The sequence below is a fragment of the Anolis sagrei genome, chromosome 2 (assembly GCF_037176765.1).
Source record: "Anolis sagrei isolate rAnoSag1 chromosome 2, rAnoSag1.mat, whole genome shotgun sequence".
Lineage (NCBI taxonomy): Eukaryota > Metazoa > Chordata > Lepidosauria > Squamata > Dactyloidae > Anolis > Anolis sagrei.
The window spans coordinates 205,738,655-205,758,785 of record NC_090022.1 but is presented as its reverse complement, the minus strand read 5'-3'; the positions used below and the strand labels follow the sequence as shown (position 1 = coordinate 205,758,785).

At 40.6% G+C, this 20,131-nt stretch overlaps 1 protein-coding gene across 1 annotated transcript in view; it reads right to left on the bottom strand.

The window, feature by feature from the left end:
* LPAR1 (lysophosphatidic acid receptor 1) overlaps positions 1 to 19,187 on the bottom strand; it is a 59,084-nt gene extending 39,897 nt beyond the window's left edge. The window contains exon 1 of the mRNA XM_060762513.2: positions 18,956 to 19,187. The gene's annotated coding sequence lies outside the window, so the exon portion shown is untranslated. The remainder of the gene's footprint in view (positions 1 to 18,955) is intronic.
* Between the last annotated feature and the right edge of the window lie 944 nt (positions 19,188 to 20,131).

Sequence of the window (20,131 nt, the reverse complement as noted above, 5' to 3'; positions counted from 1 at the left end):
AAGCACTCTAGCCAGTTAAATATTCAGGATCATAACTGCTCTCAATGGAAAAGAGGTCTAACTTTTTTATTGATTGAGCCTTAAGTTAATTCCCACTGCAGGTACTTTTCAAACCGTCACCCAAAATCTTTTATTGCCTAGTAATTAGGTGTAATAATACCATGTAAACTAGGCAATACTTAGTATAGATGTTACGGTAATAAATACCTCAGGCTAAGGAGCCAAATTGGTATGTACATCCTGCATTAGTGTTTCATTATCACATCAAAGTGGTATTCTTCCAGAACAGCTTTCCTCATTACTATTATGTACAACTTTAAAACAAGCCTCCCAGTATAATTCAGTGACCAAAAACACACCTGGTCCTGAAGCACTCACAGGGCATAAACTGACACAGCATCTATTTTTGAATACGGGATAATCATGTAATTTCAAAAACAGAGCAACCAGCAGCCTTGTTATCTTCTCACTCACGCCTCCTCGTTGCTTTTAATGGATTAAGACAGCCAGGGATAAATGGTTAGTACTCTCCTCCTTTCCATACTTAGGGCTCTCTCCACTTTTTGGGACTGCCTTCATTTAATATACTAGCAAATTGTGTAACTTCATATAATTTTTGGTTTTCACCTAATGACCTTATAATCAGGCAAGCGTTTTTTTCATACAAAGATAATTCCATACTTTGGTAATCACCACAATGGAGACTGTAGTCATGAACTCAGAAGAAGACTAGAAGTAGGAAAGGCAACTATGAAGGAATTTGAGAAGTTCTCAAGTATAAAGATTGACTACTAAAGTCAAGATGATCCAAACAATCGTATTTCTTGTTTCTATGTATGACTATGAAAGATAGACAGTAAAGAAAACTGATGGGGAGATAATCAACTCCTTTGAGATATGGTGCTAGAGAACTATCCTGTGGAAACTATGAATGTCTAAAAATGCATCCTAATAAGACTGCAAGGCAACTGAATAGGACTAATTAAGGAAGCCACAGCCTGAAGCATCAAGATCTGAGAAAGCTGGTTGAGGTTAGGGTGACTGGGAGGCCCCTTCTTTACAAGTTCACTATTAAGTCAAATTTGACTTCAAAGCAGTTAATAACAACAAAGGGTGGTGTAGTAAATACATTATGCAGAATACACTGTGGCATATGCTATGTATAAGATTCACATGTATGTCAAGTTAGGAGCCTGTACTGAGTATATGTCCACAAAATGAGAAAGAGGGGCATTTGGCCCACAAGACAAAGGAAAGAGGCCTTGCTCATTTGAAAACTTTTTGTTAAGTTTTTAAGAGTTTGGTTTTGCTGAAGTAGGCATGATTTTCTTAAAAGTTTCTTTTGAATAAATTCAAATATATAGGTCCAGTGTGGAATAATTCTCTCTCAATATTTCCTTATCTTGGGTTTTATGTAAGGGATTCTTCAACGTATCATCATCTCATGGTGAAAATTGTATAACATTCCTGAAATATGTTTCAATCTGATTTCCACTTCTTAAAAGCAGCAAGAATTGGGAGGATACTAAAATAAGGTGGCAACTGTGTGTACCAAATTATATCCTATATGAACATTTAAGTAACAATGTCTGCATCACATAAACTAGTGCAGATGGAAAACTGCCTAAATGTCCCAGTTAGGTGAATGGGCGTAATCAGCGAATTTACATATCTACTATTTTCAGTGAGAATTTTCTTCCCCCCTTTCAACACTGGAGCTTAGCCAGAGCATGCAACTTCAGTTTAAATTACCCATATACACTCGAGTATAAGCCAACCTGAATATAAGCTAAGGTGCCTAATTTTACCACAAAAAACTGGGAAAACGGATTGACTCGAGCATAAGTCAAGGGTTGGAAATGTAGCAGCTACTGGTAAATTTCAAAATAAAATAGATATCAATGCAATTACATTAATTGAAGCATCAGTAGGTTAAATGTTTTTGAATATTTACATAAAACTGTAATTTAAGATAAGACTGCCCAACTCTGATTAAAACATTCTTATGCCTTCTTCAATGTAAATGTGCTTACGTATTCTTGCAATAATAAAATAGTAAAATAATAAATATAATAATAATAGTAGAGTAAAATAATGGAAATGTAATAACAGTAATAATAGAGTAAATGTAATCATAGAATCATAGAATCAAAGAGTTGGAAGAGACTTCATGGGCCATCCAGTCTAACCCCCTGCCAAGAAGCAGGAATATTGCATTCAAATCACCCCTGACAGATGGCCATCCAGCCTCTGTTTAAAAGCTTCCAAAGAAGGAGCCTCCACCACACTCCAGGGCAGAGAGTTCCACTGCTGAACAGCTTTCACAGTCAGGAAGTTCTTCCTCATGTTCAGATGGAATCTCCTTTCTTGTAGTTTGAAGCCATTGTTCCGCGTCCTAGTCTCCAGGGAAGCAGAAAACAAGCTTGCTCCCTCCTCCCTGTGGCTTCCTCTCACATTTATACATGGCTATCATATCTCCTCTCAGCCTTCTCTTCTTCAGGCTAAACATGCCCAGCTCCTTAAGCCGCTCCTCATAGGGCTTGTTCTCCAAACCCTTGATCATTTTAGTTGCCCTCCTCTGGACACATTCCAGCTTGTCAATATCTCTCTTGAATTGTGGTGCCCAGAATTGGACACAATATTCCAGGTGTGGTCTAACCAAAGCAGAATAGAGGGGTAGCATTACTTCCCTGGACCTAGACACTATGCTCCTATTGATGCAGGCCAAAATCCCATTGGCTTTTTTTGCCGCCACATCACATTGTTGGCTCATGTTTAACTTGTTGTCCACGAGGACTCCAAGATCTTTTTCACACGTACTGCTCTCGAGCCAGGCATCCCCCATTTTGTATCTTTGCATTTCGTTTTTCCTGCCAAAGTGGAGTATCTTACATTTGTCACTGTTGAACTTCATTTTGTTAGTTTTGGCCCATCTCTCTAATCTGTCAAGATCGTTTTGAATCCTGCTCCTGTCCTCTGGAGTATTGGTTATCCCTCCCAATTTGGTGTCGTCTGCAAACCTGATGATCCTGCCTTCTAACCCTCCATCTAAGTCATTAATAAAGATGTTGAACAGGACCAGGCCCAGGACGGAACCCTGCGGCACTCCGCTCGTCACTTCTTTCCAGGATGAAGAGGAAGCATTGGTGAGCACCCTCTGGGTTCGTCCATTTAACCAATTACAGATCCACCTCACTGTAGTTTTGCCTAGCCTACATTGGACTAGTTTCCTTGCCAGAAGGTCATGGGGGACCTTGTCGAAGGCCTTACTGAAATCCAGGTACGCTACATCCACGGCATTCCCCGCATCTACCCAGCTTGTAACTAATGATAACAATAGAGTAAAATAATAAATGTAATAATAAGTAAAATGATAAATGTAATAATAATAGTAACAAGAGTAAAATAATAAATGCAATAATAATAATAATAATAATAATAATAGCAGAGGAAAATAATAAATAACCTTGACTTGTATAGTTTATTTATCATGTCAGTAGCGAATTGAGAATTATATAGTTAAATTCAGTTTCTATAGTTAATTCCAGAAATGAAGGGAAAGAAAATTCTATTGAAAAAAATATTGAAGTCATGACCATTCATTCTTCTGTGGCTGAGATAATGGATAGCACTGTGTCTGTGCCAGACCATATGGGTGTATGTAATACTATGACATATTTTAGAACAGTAAAAACCCTGTTAAATAAAACTTTTGTAATGTTTCACAATAGAAGTAATATTGACATAAATGCTGTAGTCATATAAAAAAATACACAAGACTAGCAACAGCAGTAATAGTAGGAGCAGCCTTTCCCTAAGAGCTCAAATCACTTCAAATACATTCTTACAATAGCTATGTAAAGTATGACACTATTATTATCTGCATATCACAGAGCTTTAGGGATAGTATGTTGACTAAAGTCATCTAGTGAATTTGTTGTAGAAGTAAAACTTTAATCAGGACCTGGGCTTGGCAAGAATTACAGTATAGTCGACTCTTGGGGTTTGGTTCCAGGATCCTGGATCTGTACCAAAATTTGTGGATGTTCAAATCCCATTATATACAATGACATAGTAAAATAACGTTTCACAAGCTGGATTTCTTTTTAATGTTTTCAAGTCATAGATAGTGGAATGTTTTCAAGTCATAGATAGTGGAATCCAACAATACAGAAGGCCAACTATATAGGAGGGGCTATTAATCACTAACTCTGTTTTTTTTATTTTTAGGTGCTGATTCAAAGATAGAATAAGGTAGATTAGGCACACTGCAGACAAACAACAATAACACGGAATCATTCTTCATCCTAACAAGGGCCAACATTTATCCTGAAATACTACCTTTGTTTGAGCAATTTATCTAATTTAAGGTGAAGATAAGGAAGAAAGAGAAATGGCTAACTTAAGAGTAGATGGTTTTTATCCTTTGCTGTGTCTTCCTTTGGGGCTGTAGGATAAAAGGCTATGACCTATTCCCCAAAGCTAACATTTGTTTATTATGAAACAGCAATGGAACTGTGTGAATAAACTGGTAATCCTCTTACTTCTTTTAACACAGCTATAAGATAGAGAAAAACAAAATCTAAATCTTTAGAAATGTAAACAGAAAGAAGAGCGGCTCTTTTTCAAGAAGCCCTGATTTTTTTTCACAGCCAACACTTAGCTTGATTTAAGATCCAGAAAATAGTTCAATTTTCACAGAACTAGAAAAAAAAGTTTAGGCGTATCCTAAGAAAACATTCTTAGCATATCAACTCCATACCACCTAGCATATAGTATGGTACAGAGAAAAAACGATCCTAGCATTGAGTTACACAAAACTACAAGCATCCAAAGTGGCCCATATCATAACATTACACTGTGAAGTAGCACACAACACCATCTCTCATGCCCTTTGGCCTATTTCACCTGATTAGTTAGAAAAAATGCCTATAAATATGAACCATGACAAAACCTTAATAAACTGGGAGTTAAACATGAAATATTTCTCAATTATGCAAAGGTGAATTAGAAGCCAAGCAGGAATAAGCTAGGTGAACATATTCTCCATCCTTCTGTGTGTTCTTAGGTAGGATCTACTCTGACCCGCTATCCTGAGGGCTGATCTGGAATGGTGCACATTGAAATGAAGGAGAAGAAATGTCACCAGCTGTTAAGGTGTGAGGTAATCTCAACCACCCAGCACCAATGAACCAAATTCAGCAGCACTACAAGGCCACCCTTACAATTCTCTCTGAAATGTATCCTGCAGGTCAGCCATCATCTGCAGTGATCGAAGTGAGGACTCACCCCCTCCTCTCCCCTTCTCTTCTCTGATTAGCCAATTGCATGAGCCGACATCACTGCAGGTCAGTGGTTCTCAACCTGTGGGTCCCCAGGTGTTTTGGCTTAAAACTCCCAGAAATCCCAGCCGGTTTACAAGCAGTTAGGTTTTCTGGGAGTTGAAGGCCAAAACATTTAGGGACCTACAGGTTGAGAACCACTGTTGAAGACAGAACCATAATGCAGCTGGAGATTGCCATGACCTAGCCTGTTCTGCATGGGACCATTCTGAAAGATCATGTTCCAAAGGTGCACTGTTCCTGGAAGGTCAAGTGATGACAATGATTAGGAGTTCCTCTGCCCAGCTTGTGCCAACTCTGCCCTTTCCTGGGGAGGACAGATCAGTACATAGTGTGATTCATGCCCTAGTTACCTCCTGATTTGATTACTGAAATACACTTTTCACAGGATTGACCATGAAAAGTGTTTGGAAACTGCAGGTGGTGTTAATGCATCAGCCAGACTGGTGTTCAATATGCATGCTAAGAGACTCTCTAACATCGACCTTCAAGAATTGCACTGTCTTCCAATTTTCTTCCAAGCACAATTCAAGGTACTGTTTTTGTCCCACAAAGTCCTAAATGGCTTGGGGCCAGGGCATTTGTAAGACCACCTTGTTCATATGGCATGCCTGAAACCTAGGATCATCAATGCTTACTACCTTCCTCTGTGGCTAAACTGGTGGGAATGCACAACATAGTGTTTACTATAGAAGCATGCTGACTGAGAAACTCTATCCCAAGTAAGGTCATGCTGGTTCCATTTGTTATATGCTTCTGATGGGAAGGAAAATGGTGTAATTCTACATGGCTTTCAGCGATTGAAATTGCTCAGTCTGTTTCAGAGATTTCAAAAGTATCCTTTTATTTTAAACTTTTTTATCTGATGTGCATTGCCTATGGGGCCCTTGTGGGCTGGGCAGTAACATACAGTGGTTCTTAAGAATCAGCTAGGGCTTGGTTCCAGGACACAAACAAAAACCAGTGGGCATCAAATTGATGGATGCTGAAGTCCCATTATATACATTGGCATAGTAAGATGGTGCCCCAATATAAAATGGCAAAATCAAGGTAGTTTGGGGGATTTTTTGGGGGGAGGGGGAAGGAATAATTACAAACTGTGGATAATTGAATCTGTGGATAAAGAATCCATGGATAGGGATTGTGTACTTTTCAACAATTCACAGATTATACTTTTCAACAGTCCACTTTACACTGATCTGCTCTTTTGGGTCTTTTAAATGATAACTGGCAACCACTGACTCTATTTGTGATCAAGTCTTTCAACCATATGTCGAATTAACAAGTACCAATTACATATAATTTAAAATGGGCAAACAAACTGAGTGGGGTTTTTCTGAGGGGGTCCTCAGATTGATGTAACTATGGATAAGTTTGGAATGGATTGGAGAAGATCCCTGTGCCAAAATTGTAATATATTATTAGTTATATATATAAAAATGACTGAAACATTTGCAAATTCTCTTCATTTTGTGGTGTAGGAACCTATCCCTATTCTTTCAATATCATTTCTGCCTCTGGTAAATAACTTTCTGTTACAAATGATGCCCAGGAATACATTTAATTTGTTAACTAAGGTATACCTTTAGGGTTTTTTTTTAAATTTTGAAAATTAACAAACTAATTAACAAACTAATGAAGCTAGTCCTATGCATAGTTAGCTAGAATTAAATGTCACTGAATACACTGGTGTTAAGTATGCACAAAGTTGCACCATAAATACGTTGAGGCCTTAGAACAGCAAACATAGTGGCAACGGACAACCTACAAGAAAGCTTGCAGGCATTTTTTATGCAAAAGTGTAAAATGAGCCAAAAATTACACCTCCACAGTTGTATAAATAGTAACCATAACAGGAGCCAAAGCTCAAAATGCTAAAAAAGGTCAAATGTATGTATTTCCTGTAGAATAGTAATGTAAAAAAATGGGACTATAACAATATGAGTAGGCCACAGAGCTAGTAATTTTCAATGCCAAAATGAAATTAGAATCTTGAAAAAATGAGTCATTTCAGAGAAAAGGGCACAATACAACAAAAATATCTTGGTAGGAATGATTCTTTTGGTCTAAAGATTATTGTGTTACATTTTCCAATAAAAGCCCCCAAATCAGGAGAACACAGGATGCAACTGGATAAAAAACACTGTGAAACTACATCCCTCCTCTTCAGCTTGGTTCGACTGCTGACTAGAACCATTGGTTAGACCATTTTTTCTAATATATATTTGTATATTATATTATACTATATTATAGGTTGTTGTTGTGTAACTTCAAGTTATTTCTTCAAGTTATTGTTGATGAGTACACATGCTCAGTGTGGAACACATCTCACCACACTTAATGAGACATGCCGCATTATCACAGGATGTCTACACCCCACACCACTGGAGAAATTATACTGTTTAGCTGGTATTGCACCACCTGAAGTCTGCTGGGAAGTAGCAGCCAATAATGAAAGGACCAAGGCAGTGACATCTCCGGCCCATCCTCTATTCGGATATCAGCCAGCACATCAACGCCTTAAATCAAGAAATAGTTTTCCAAGATCTACAGAGATACTTGCAGGAACATCTCAGCAAGCGACAGTCCAAAAGTGGCAGGCTAAAATCCATAATCTCAATCCATGGCTGATACTGAATGAGAGACTCCCCTCAGACACACAGAAGACTGGACAACTTGGAAGGCGCTGAACAGACTGCGCTCTGGCACCACGAGATGCATAGCCAACCTTAAGAAATGGGGCCACAAAGTGGAGTCCACAACATGCGAGTGTGGAGAAGAGCAAACCACAGACCACTTACTACAATGAAGCCTTTAAGCCCTGGCGCATGCACAATCGAGGACCTTCTTACAGCGACACCAGAGGTACTCCAAGTGGCCTGCTACTGGTCAAAGAACATTTAGTGTAATGCCAGGTTTTTAACTTTGTTTGTGAATTTGAAAAAAAATACATTACAGCTGTACTCTCGGTTCGCTTCTGATACAATAAATAAATAAGTCATTTCGGACATATGGAGATCCTGTCAGTTTCCTTGGCAAGATTTTTTTTCAGAGAAGGTTTGTCTTTGCCTTTGTCTGAGACTGAGAGAGTGTGAATTTCTCAAGATCACCCAGTGGGTGTTTATGGAAAAATGAGAATTTGAATCCTGGTCTCCAGAGTCATACTTCAATGATAAAACCATTACACCATGCTGCATCTCAATGATTACAGTTTATTATCTGTATATATTATAAATTATTTATGATAGTTATGCAGTTTAATAATGGAATAGAGAGAGTGGTGTATCTATTTCACTCCATTCCAATCTTTACTAAGATGCACACTGAGCATAACAAAAATAGCTTCCTAAACGATCCAGATTCCAGAGCAAGACTGTTAACCAAGAATGGTATTGGGAATTTCTAAGTCCTTACAACAGCTTGGTGGGTTGCTGATTTGTTTCTAGAAATAATATGAAGTGATGCTCATGAGCAAAAAGTTGTAAACTCCATAGGATCTGGTTGTTTGAAAGACTGTCTTCAACAAGAGGTACTTCTATCCTGACCATTTAGTATGGTTGGGCCCTGGATCCGCTCTGTTGCCGCCCAACACTGTATGGAGCTGATCAAGGATGTGACCCTGCTCCGTTTTAACCGGAGTTGGGGAACAATCTGAATTCTGGTCCAGAATTTGGACTATTACCCAATTTTGGGCCCACTAGAATAGAACTAGCCACCACTAATTTTATTGCCATCCCGTTTCCCAGGTTTAGATAGGCTAGGGACATGAGATGTCACTTACTGCTCCCCCTCCCCCCATTTTCCATGTCACTGCAGCCTCCAGACTCAAGACTAGTCCTATGTGTCAGCTGGAGAGATGGTGTAATCGCCAACTCCTTTCCCCCCTTGCTTCCCCAATTGCCCCATAGCCCTTGCTGATGTCATGACAAGTGATGGCCAACAAGTAGAACCCATCTCACGGCTGGAGATTGCTGTGACACAGAGGATGGGAGGGGACAGTAAGAGTAGCCCTCTAGTGACCCCAAACCATGTTTGGTCCTGTTTGGTGGCTAGGACTCCCGCTCAACCATTCAGTGACTGGGGGCCTCCTGTTTGGCCCATCTTGGGGCTGAACTGGTGTATGCCATGTCAGATTAATCCTGGTTTATTGGGTCAGTGTAAATCCACCCATGGACACATTAGGGTTTTAAGAATTTTGCGAGGGACCCTCCTCTATCCTATGAAAATGTGATGTATTTCAATTGTTTCAGAAAGGTTGCAGAAATTCTGGAGTGTCTCTGTGTGTGTCAATCTAGAAAGCTGGCAATTCCATTGACAAACATATGTAAAATTCTATTAATACATAATAACAATGCAAGATATCCATACACTATGAAATTTAAATCACATCATTACTGGTGGGCAATATTTTATCAGGACATTAATACAAAAAATAGAAAGGCTTTTTAATTTAAAATTATTGGTTATTTTTAAAACTACAAAAATGGAACAACTTTCTATTTGATGAAGTGATTCTGGGTAGAACAGCCATAGAAAACTCCCCATTTTGCATACTCATCAACCTTAGGTCTCTCACTGGTGCGCTGCACAGTAAGACCTCAGCTGCTGATAGGAAAACCTGGAAAGACCTAGAATAAACTGGTGAGCTCTGGATCCAAACGTCTTTGGATTTTAGAAGGAAAATACAATCATTTTGAGGAAATGGAAATACATGTAATATTTATTTTGATATCTAACCTTCCCTTATTTTATTATTCTGGCAACGTTAAACTGCGAGAGGTCATGAGGAGAGGCGGGTAACACACACACACTTAAACTGTACAACTTCAAACAAGAAGAGTCTTAGTTTTGTACAGCTGTGAATATACACTATATCCGTTCAGCTATACATAGTAAATATAGTCCACTTTATCCTAGAGGTCCTGGCTGGAGCTCAGTTCTTATCTAAAATTTCAAGTTGGTATTCCAAGTGTTTTGCAATTTTGCAGTTTTTGATTCACCTCCCTCTGACCTTTTCATCCGTCAGCAAGAGGAGGGCAATATGTTTCCCAGTTCACAGTGTGCTGTCTGTGTCACAGTTCTTTGAGAGGTGTAAATCTTGACTGAGGCCAGGTCAAAGCAAACACAAGATACTGACTTCTACTGTGGCTGTCTTCATCAAACTAGAACAAAATTTGCCCAGTGGTTGCATTCAGTAATGTGCTGCAAGGAATCCCCCTATATGCTCCTCTCAGGAAAATGACTATCTACAGAGCATAACATCTCTGCATCTTGAATTTGAGTTTTGCTGTATGCAAGGAACTACACAGCATACACATTCTTGCATTCAAATCTTTGCATTGCATAATTATGGAGTACTGAGTAATGTAAGTCCTCAACTAAGATGCAGTCACCCTATTTATTTGATATCAGGTGTTCTTAATTGCTTACCTGTGTAGTGGAGGGCATAATTCACTACATCTAGATTATTTTATTGCCAACACAAATAATATTTCATTTGAATTTGGCTTTGTTTTGCATCTCACCAATGTTTCAGCTGGAAAAATTGAAAATCTGTCCCGGGGAGAATGCTTTCTCTTGCCTGCCTCTACCAATATCCCAAAGCTTTTCCCCAGACTTTCACATCAGTCCAGACTTCAAATGTTGCTAAGGAGAACCCATACTGGCGATGAAAAATATGCAGAATTAGCATAATCACAGAATCAAAAATATGATGAAGATTCCTGAATTCCAGGTAGTCACATCATGAAGCTTTGAATATATGTAAGGTCAAATGTTAAGGTGGACAAGATCAAAAGTCCCAGAAGAGCTATTTTTGAACTTTGCTATTCTAGATCAAGTCTTGGCAGTGGTGGTTGGGGTCATAGAATCATAGAGTTGGAAGAGACTTCATGGGCCATCCAGTCCAATTTCCTGCCAAGAAGCAGGAAAGTCGCATTTAAATTCTTGAAACAGGGCCCTTTGTAAATGTGAGAAAGCTATAGTGTTGGTACACCAGATTCATGCTGTGTGCTGAGATAACTTCTCAGGAGCATCTTTTATAGGTTCACAGTATTGTGAGTATACCTGTTTATGTGTGATGCCAGCACATAACTAAAGGTTATGTTCCACCCATACGGCTGATATTCTTTCGTTAGCTTGGATTTTAGAAGTCGCAGCCATGGTCAAAGGCAAGACACTGCCAGAGTTGAAATCTGGAGAGCCAAAAATTGGCAATGAATGCTCCATGGCAGGCCTGCATAACCTGCAGCCATCCAAGTGTTTGGGCCTCCAGCTATCAGAAGATCTACCCAACCTGCCAGGAATTCTGGGAGTTGAAACACCTGGAAGAGCTGCAGGTTGTCCAGACCTGCTCTATGCCAAGGGAGAACTACGTTTGGTCCTCTGTTTTGGACTATAATGCCTAGAAGATCTAGTTACCCTAAGCAATGCAGAGGAATACTTGGAGTTGCTGTCCAACAGTGTGTGGAGAGCTGCACTTTGGCCAGCGCTGGTATAGAACTACTGAGAAATTTCAGAGATAAGAAAATGGGCATCTTACCTTGCATTCTGTTTATTCTTGTCAAAAATAAGAAGCACCATCTAGTGGATTAGCTCCTGCAGTCAACAGTAACGTATTCAGAATGTCAGCTGGAACCCAGTTGCTGAAGTTCTCCTACGTAAGTGATTGGACATTTTTGCCTAATGTGCAACATCTGCATTCAGTCCAGTCTAGAGTTGCAGAAGTAGAGTTGTGCATGTGGTATTACACATGCAGATGTCTATAAAGTTACACATTAGTTGCATATTTGATTGCACATTCAAGTCTTTGCCATTCAGCGCAAGATTTGCATAGCACAATCAATGCTGAATCCTATTTACCTCTAGAGCAAAATTGTTTAATTGCCCGTATCTTGGGAGACCTGACTTGGCCACGGTGGTCCATGTTCTGGTTACATCCCGCATAGATTACTGCAACATAGTCTGTGTGGGGTTGACTCTGAAGACTATTCAGAAGCTCCAGCTAGTCCAACACTTGGAAGCCATGTTGCTCACTGAAGCAGGGTACAGGGAACATTACGCCAGCTCCACTGGCTTCCTGTTAGCTTTTGAACACAATTCAAAGTGCTGGTCTTGACCTATAAAACCCTAAATAGTTCCAGCCCAGCTTACCTGTCCTAACATATCTCCCTCTACGAACTCCCAAGGACCTTAAGATTGTCTGGAGAGGCCCTGATCTTGGTACCAACTCCATTGCAGTCGCCCTTGGTGGGAACGAGAGACAGGGTCTTCTCGGTGGTGGCCCCTCAACTGTGGAACTTCCTCTCTAATGATATCACATCTGCCCCCTCCCTTATGACCTTCCGGAAGAAGCTCAAATCTTGGTTATGGGATCAAGCATTCAGAGAATAGATGGTTTTAATGGATTTTTTTTAACTAACAGCAATGGATTGATTTGGAAGATGACGTGAAAAGGCAAACTGTTTTAATGTATGTATAATTGTTTATAATGTAGGTTAATTGTATATTATGCTTGTTTTATTGTGTGACACCAAATGGTGCCTGTTGGTAGCTGTCCTCTTCGGAGGCGAGAAGGACAGGATAGAAATTCTCCTAATAAATAAATAATAAATAATTGTTTAAACTTTTTTAATTTTAAAGGAAAAAAACCCTATTATTGAATGAACAGATATGTATAGAATCCACAACCATAGCAAGATGCTACATTTAGAACTTTCAAAGAGCATAGGCTCATTTAGAAGTTGAGTTCCTAGTTTAAGACATTGCAATTAGGAGAGACAAGCAAAAAGAAAAATATAAAAATACAAATTGAGCCACTTAGGTTCTAATTTTTGGCCACCAGTTTTTAATTTTTTTCATTTTTTTGTCTAGGTCTAAGGCAAAGGCTACTTATGAATGCTTTGTCTCTTCAAGTAAATTATCTTAAGCCTGTGAAACTTTAGATCATTAATATTTTGGCAATTCAGTGTATATCTTATCACATTGAGCTCTTATGCCTTGACCACTGAAGTGTTAAAGTTTCTGTAAGTGATGCTGACATAGGAGGGTTTTTTTTTCCTGTATTGAGCAAGCACATATATAAGTGATAAAATGAGAGTGAGGAAAGGAAAAAATGTACAAAAGGTCTTAAGTTGATCTGGAATCCCTGGCGTTTTTCATGTTAATTAAACAAACATGTTTCATTCTGTTGCAACAGACATCATTATGCCAGCTAAAATCCTTTTTAAAAACTTCTATTCAATAAACAAGATACAGCAGCTTGTGGGTTTACAATTTCAAACATACTTCATTCTCTTTCTACCTACATAGTCCTCTGACTCTAGAAGATCATATGCAAAAAATGAATATTGCGGCTCTGTAAACACTGACCGTTTATTAATCTAAATCCATAATTCCATGTTCCACAGCTGGCAATATATTTATTTGGCAAAAAAATCTGTGCAAGTTTTTGACATTTATGACATTTTGCTTCTATTGCTGAGCTGTGGATAATGATCTCATTCCCAGACAAAAATAGTTTAAATAGTTTAAATGTGCATATACTTGGAATCAAATCTCACTGAACTGAATAGGATTGAAATTCTGTTTTGCTTTAATAAACACAGTAATAAGAACGTCTGTACATCTCATGGCTTTTTGGATAAAGCAGGTTATATGTACAGTATCTACTTCAGGCATTGGTAAACTTTGGCCTTCCAGGTGTTTTGGACTTCAACTCCCACAGTTCCTAACAGCCGGTAAATTGGCTGGGATTTCTGGGAGTTGAAGTCCAAAAAACCTGAAGGGCCGAAGTTTACCCATGCCTGATCTACTTCAACCTGGCTTCAGGCCTCGTTATGGGAGAAAGTCCAGTTTCTTTACCTTGGATATGGATCTTTGGATATGGAAAATATGCTACTGTTGCATCTATTGGAGTTCTTGGAAGATTTTAACAAGTCTCTTTGCTCGGACTTGGAGATACAATTTTATGATTACTCTTGTCTCTAGAGCAGTGGTTCTCAACCTGTGGGTCCCTATGTATTCAGGCCTACAACTCCCAGAAATCCCAGCCAGTTTTCCAGCTGTTAGGATTTTTGGGAGTTGAAGGCCAAACCATCTGGGGTCCCACAGGTTGGGAACTACTACTCTTGAGGGACTGTTCGGGAATCTATGTTTGATATCATTGTTTTTGGTCCATGATTTTCCTCAGGGATGTGCTTTGTCACCCATTCTATTTACCTATACCACTAGCAGAGGCGGCCCTAGGTAACTTTCAATGGTAAGCAAACAGTATTTTGGCACCCCCACCCCCAACCAATCACTGATATATATTTTCTGTTCATAGTGGGAGTTCTGTGTGCCATATTTGGTTCAGTTCCATCATTGGTGGCATTCAGAATGCTCTTTGATTGTAGGTGAACTATACATCCCAGTAACTACAACTCGCATATGTCAAGGTCTATTTTCCCCCAAGAGTGCCCCTGGGCAAAATCAACTATACTGCAAATGCTTACTTTGCGTAATGGGTTGAGCCGCCCCTGACCACTAGGGCAGTGGTTACCAACCTTTGGTCCTGCAGGTGTTTGGGATGGGCTCCCACAATTCCTAACAGCTGGTAATCTGACTGCGATCTCTGGGAGTTGAAGTCCAAAACAACTGGAAGACCACTGCACTAGGGAGACTATCTGGAGTACTGGAGTTTACTGCCACTGTAATGTCAATAACATCCAATTCTTTCTCTCTCCCTTCTTTCAGACAAAATCCAAGGAAGCTATTGTCTAAATCAGTGATCTAAGTAGGGTCAGCCTTAGTTAATACTTGAATGTGTGACTGCTCATGGATACGAGGTGCTGTTGGCTACACTTCAGATGAAGGAATTAGCAAATCACCTCTGAGTATTCCTTATCTAAGAAAACCCTATGAAATTCATGGAGTCATCCTAAATCAAAAGGCTTGAAGACACATACGCACACAATCTGGTGTCAGTAATGCACTGAAAGAAGATGAAATTTAATTTTAAATCCAAATAAAATAGAGATGCTTCTGGTTAGCTAATAAATGGATTCAGCAAGAAAGATTCAATCTGTGCTGCATTGGGGTTATACATTCCTTAAAGGTTTGGGTTGAAGTTTGCATGTATGCCTGGATTCTGTCCTCAGTCTAGGTCCTCAAATGTTGATACAGGGCAGAGTTGCATTTTCAAGGATAAGACTAGTGTGCAACTATGTCTGTTCCTGGAGACTGTTGATCTGGCCATTGTGACACATACTTTAGTTACGTACATTTCAACCAACTATAATGCACACCACATGGGGATGCTTTCGAAAACAATATTAATAAATTTCAATTGGTACAAAAGGCAGCAGCCAGACTGTTGAAAGGAGACTGTTAAAGGAAATATGTTAATTTCTTGTTACAAAAGCATCACTGACCATTCATCAATTTCTGGGCCCAATGGAAGTCATCTATGTAGCTCTGTACAAATTCAATCAAGTATCAGAAAAACCACTTTCTTAACGCATTTTGCAGAGAGGGGCCTTCATAATCTCAGACCTCCCACCAGGAAAGAAACATCTGGAGACACAAGAAAGAGCCTTCTCAGGACCAGCACAATACTATGAAATTCCCTACTAAAGAAAGGAGAGTGATTGAGGTATGGTACTTGTTCATCCTGGGAGAACTTAAAAGAAACAGTGATCCCCTTTACAGTTTCCGCCATGGCACTACTTCTCTCCTTTATGAATGACTGAGTGGAGAAATGGCAGTGGTTGGGGCAGAAGGTCCCAACATGACGTCAGTACTTTCTCCTTTTGGCAAAATGACTCTTGACTTATTCAATATTCATTGGTAATATCAAAATCTCCAAATTTGGCCCCCAAATCTGCCCTTGACCTATATATGAGGTTGACTTGTGAATGAGTAAATACGATACTTGCATGGGATTTAACTGCTTGGATTTTTTTTCTGTGTGTGTGTCAGGAGCAACTTGAGAAACTGCAAGTTGCTTCCGGTGTGAGAGAATTGGCCGTCGCCAAGGACGATGCCCAGGGGACGCCCAGATATTTGGTGTTTTACCATTCTTGTGGGAGGCTTCTCTCATGTTCCCACATAGGGAGCTGGAGCTGACAGAGGGAGCTCAACCTGCTCTCCCCGGATTCGAACTGGTGATCTCTCAGTCAGCAGTCCTGCCGGCACAAGGGTTTAATCCATTGTGCCACTGAATGCTTGGGTGCTAGTCCCTTCTTTAATGCTGCATTTTAACAAGATAGGCTTTTAACCCAATCAAGATTTTGTTGTAAATTCTGCGTTTTAGTATTGTTGTATTTCAGCATAATTTAATATATAAATGGGTGTGATCAGGATTGGGCTTGAAGCCTGATTAGAACCAGAGAAGACCTTATTCCTGCCAATGCACTGATACCACGCAGTTGCTAATGTAGAACAGAGCTCATCTACAGGCATGCATTACTGAAAAAGGGGAGGAATTCAACCATTTTGCAAATTTCAATCACCCTGACTACATTTATAACTACTGTGGATAATGTATAAATATACTTTGTATTATTTTGAACCCTGGATATCACTCAGTAAGGCATGGGGTTATATATACAAATGCTTGTGCTAAAATTAACACCAGCTAGTTGAGAAGATGCTGCTACATTCCTTCCCTACCTTCCTCCTCCTTTTTATGTTGCAAGAGAGTAACATGGATGCTTCTTTGAAAACTACTACTAAGATATTTGAAATGCACTGGGAACTTGGTATCTTCTGGGGTTTGGTTCCTGGATCCCTGCCCAAGGATACCAAAATCTGTGGGTGTTGAAGCCTCATATTGTTGTTGTTGTTCTTATTATTATTATTTATATTCCACTATATCTTCCCCAAAGGGCACTCAAAGTGTCTTAACATAAAAGCATTAGCGTAATCATTTAAAATATACACATATACAAACATGGAATTAGGATTAAATGCAAACAGTATTTTTAAATGTAAACTGTTAAAACTATTAAAACAAATTCAAAATTTAAAAAATCAACGATGCTGCTCCTTATATGAAATTGAAAAACCAAAATATTTTTGAGCTACAGATGGTTGCATTGGAGGATGGAGGGCTTGTTATTACCAACTAAATACTGTAATATTTATCCTCTGTAAATTAAAAAAAATCCATCACATGCAAGATACCAGCTAAAGGGTTAATATCCTGGATTGTTGGAACGTCTCAAGTCTCCAAAAACTCAGCTTAAAGGTGGAAGCAAGAAATGCAAGATCCCTTCTTTCTACCAACTTCGAAATGTCAAAGAGCTTCAACTGGGATGGAAAATGTGTATGTTTTACATTGATGATGAAAAAATAATAATAATAGGAAAGCCAACTCTCCTCCAAATAAAATGGTAAACTAAACTGCACTGAGGGCCCTTCCACACAGCCATAAAACCCAGAATATCAAGGCAGAAAACCCCACAGTATCTGCTTGGAACTCGGATATCTGAGTCCACACTGCCATATATCCCAGTTCAAAGCAGATATTGTGGGGTTTTCTGCCTTGATATTCTGAGGCCAGACAGCTGAGTAAAATCCCACATTATCTGCTTTGAGCTGGAATATATGGCAGTGTGAACTCAGAAAGACAAGGGCCCTTCGACACAGCCCTATATCCCAGAATATCAAGGCAGAAAATCCCACAATATCTGCTTTGAACTGAGTTATCTGAGTCCACACTCAGATGTGGGGTTTTCTGCCTTGATATTCTGGGATATAGGGCTGCGTGGAAGGGCCCCCAATTCAAAGCAGATATTGTGGGATTTCCTGCCTTGACATTCTGGACTGTATGGCTGTGTGGAAGGGACAAAAAAGTTCAATTTCAAGAAAAGGAGGAGGAGAAAAATAAGGAGAAGACGAAGAGCACGCATGTCACTAATTTAAAAACCAGAGAAGAGTGCTGAAGGAGGCAACAAAAACCAAAGAGTGGAAACAGAACCAAATAAAGTTTTTCTTTCTGCAGTCTAGGGGCCCTTCCACAGAGCCCTCTATCTCAGAATATCAAGGCAGAAAATCCCATAATGTATGCTTTGAAGTGGGTTACAGGAGTCCACACTCGCATAATGTGGGATTTTTTTTGCCTTGATATTCTGAGATATAGGGCTGTTTGGAAGGGGCCCGAGTTATCTGAGGGTCTCTCCACACAGCACTATATCCCAGCATATCTAGGCAGAAAATCCCACAATATCTGCTTTGAACTGGGTTATCTGAGTCCACATTCAGATAATGTGGGATTCTCTTTTTGCCTTGATATTCTGGGATATCGGGCTGTGCGGAGGGGCCCTTTGCCATCCTTCCAACAAGAAAGAGAGAGCGAGAAAAGATCTTGAGATGATAGAAGAAAGAGCAAGGGGAAAAGTATGACACTTTGGACTTTGAGGAACTTTTGAGCAGACCAAGAGTGAAGGGAAAGAAAAGGAGGAAAGAGGAGGAGGAAGAAAGCTGGGATTTGTCCTGCCTCTACATTTGGTGAGGGAACAAATGGGTCGGAAGGAGGGGATGGAAGAAAGCGAAGTTGGAGAGGAGAAGGAAGGAAGGAAGGAAGGCAGGGAGGCGCGAATACGCACAGGCAACCAACACCTTTTATTTACCTTGGCGAGGCGGAGGGGGGGGACGCCATCCTCTGGGCTCCAAGCGCCAAAAGGCGAGAGGCTTGGGAGCCTTTGGAGTTGCAAGGCGGAGGACGAAAGGAGGAGGAGAAAGGGGGGGGGGCAGACAAGGCGGCAGTCCTTGGAGCTGCCACTCAGGAAAGGCAAAGCAAGGTAGCGCCTCCAGTCGCCGCCAGTCTGGCTGGGAGGGAGTGAAGGAGTGGGTGGGTGGGGCGCGTGCCTGCAGCTCCCTCCTCCTCCTCCTCCTCTTTTTCCTCCTCCTCCTCCTCTTGCAGAGCCCTCCTTCCCTCTGCCTTGGCGCCTTTTCCCCCTCTTGCGCCTCCTCACCTGCCCAAAGGGAGCCTCTCCTGCGCGTTGCCCCTCCCTCCCTCTCTCTCTCCCTCCCTCCCTGGCGCAAGCTTCACCTCCTTTTCCCGCCTCGGGGCTTCCAAGCGCACTAAGGAGCCCCTCTCGCGCTGACCCAGCCACTCCGCGCGCGCCCGCAGGAATGCCACGGGACACAAGGGTTGCCAAACGCTGCTTTGAGCTGGAATATCTTGCATATATTCGTTTCTGTTATCGGGTGCCTCAGGAACGGGTGCCTGCCTATCCTTCCCACTTTCCTGGACAGACAGGCATCGAACAATTCTCACCTCAAACATTTAACTAGGACCCCTGCCACGCAGCGGGGAAAAAATCCCACATATTCTACTGTGAACTGGAATATTCGGCAGTGTGGACCCAGTTCAAAGCAGATATTGAAGGATTTTCTGACTTGATATTCTGGAGGCCCTTCCACCCAGCCCTCTATCCCAGAATATCAAGGCAGAAAAAACCACATTATCCGAGTGTGGACTCATAACCCAGACTGTGCGATTTTCTTCCTTGATATTTTGGGATATAGAACTGTGTGGAACAGGCATGTGGGGGGGGGGGGGGCTCGGGGGGCTTCAGCCACCCCCCCCCCCCCCCCGAAATTCTCATGGCGGTTCGCGAAAAGGCCTTACTGGTGCATTATTTAAACTGTTATGTTTATTCATATCATGATCTGATCACCATACTCAATATATCCCATATGCATGGGGGTATTGGGGTAATGATACAAAAGGTTTGCTAGGCTAGACCCTCTTTCACTCAGACTCAGCCCCCCCCCTGAAACAGCCCCCCCGAACCCCCCCT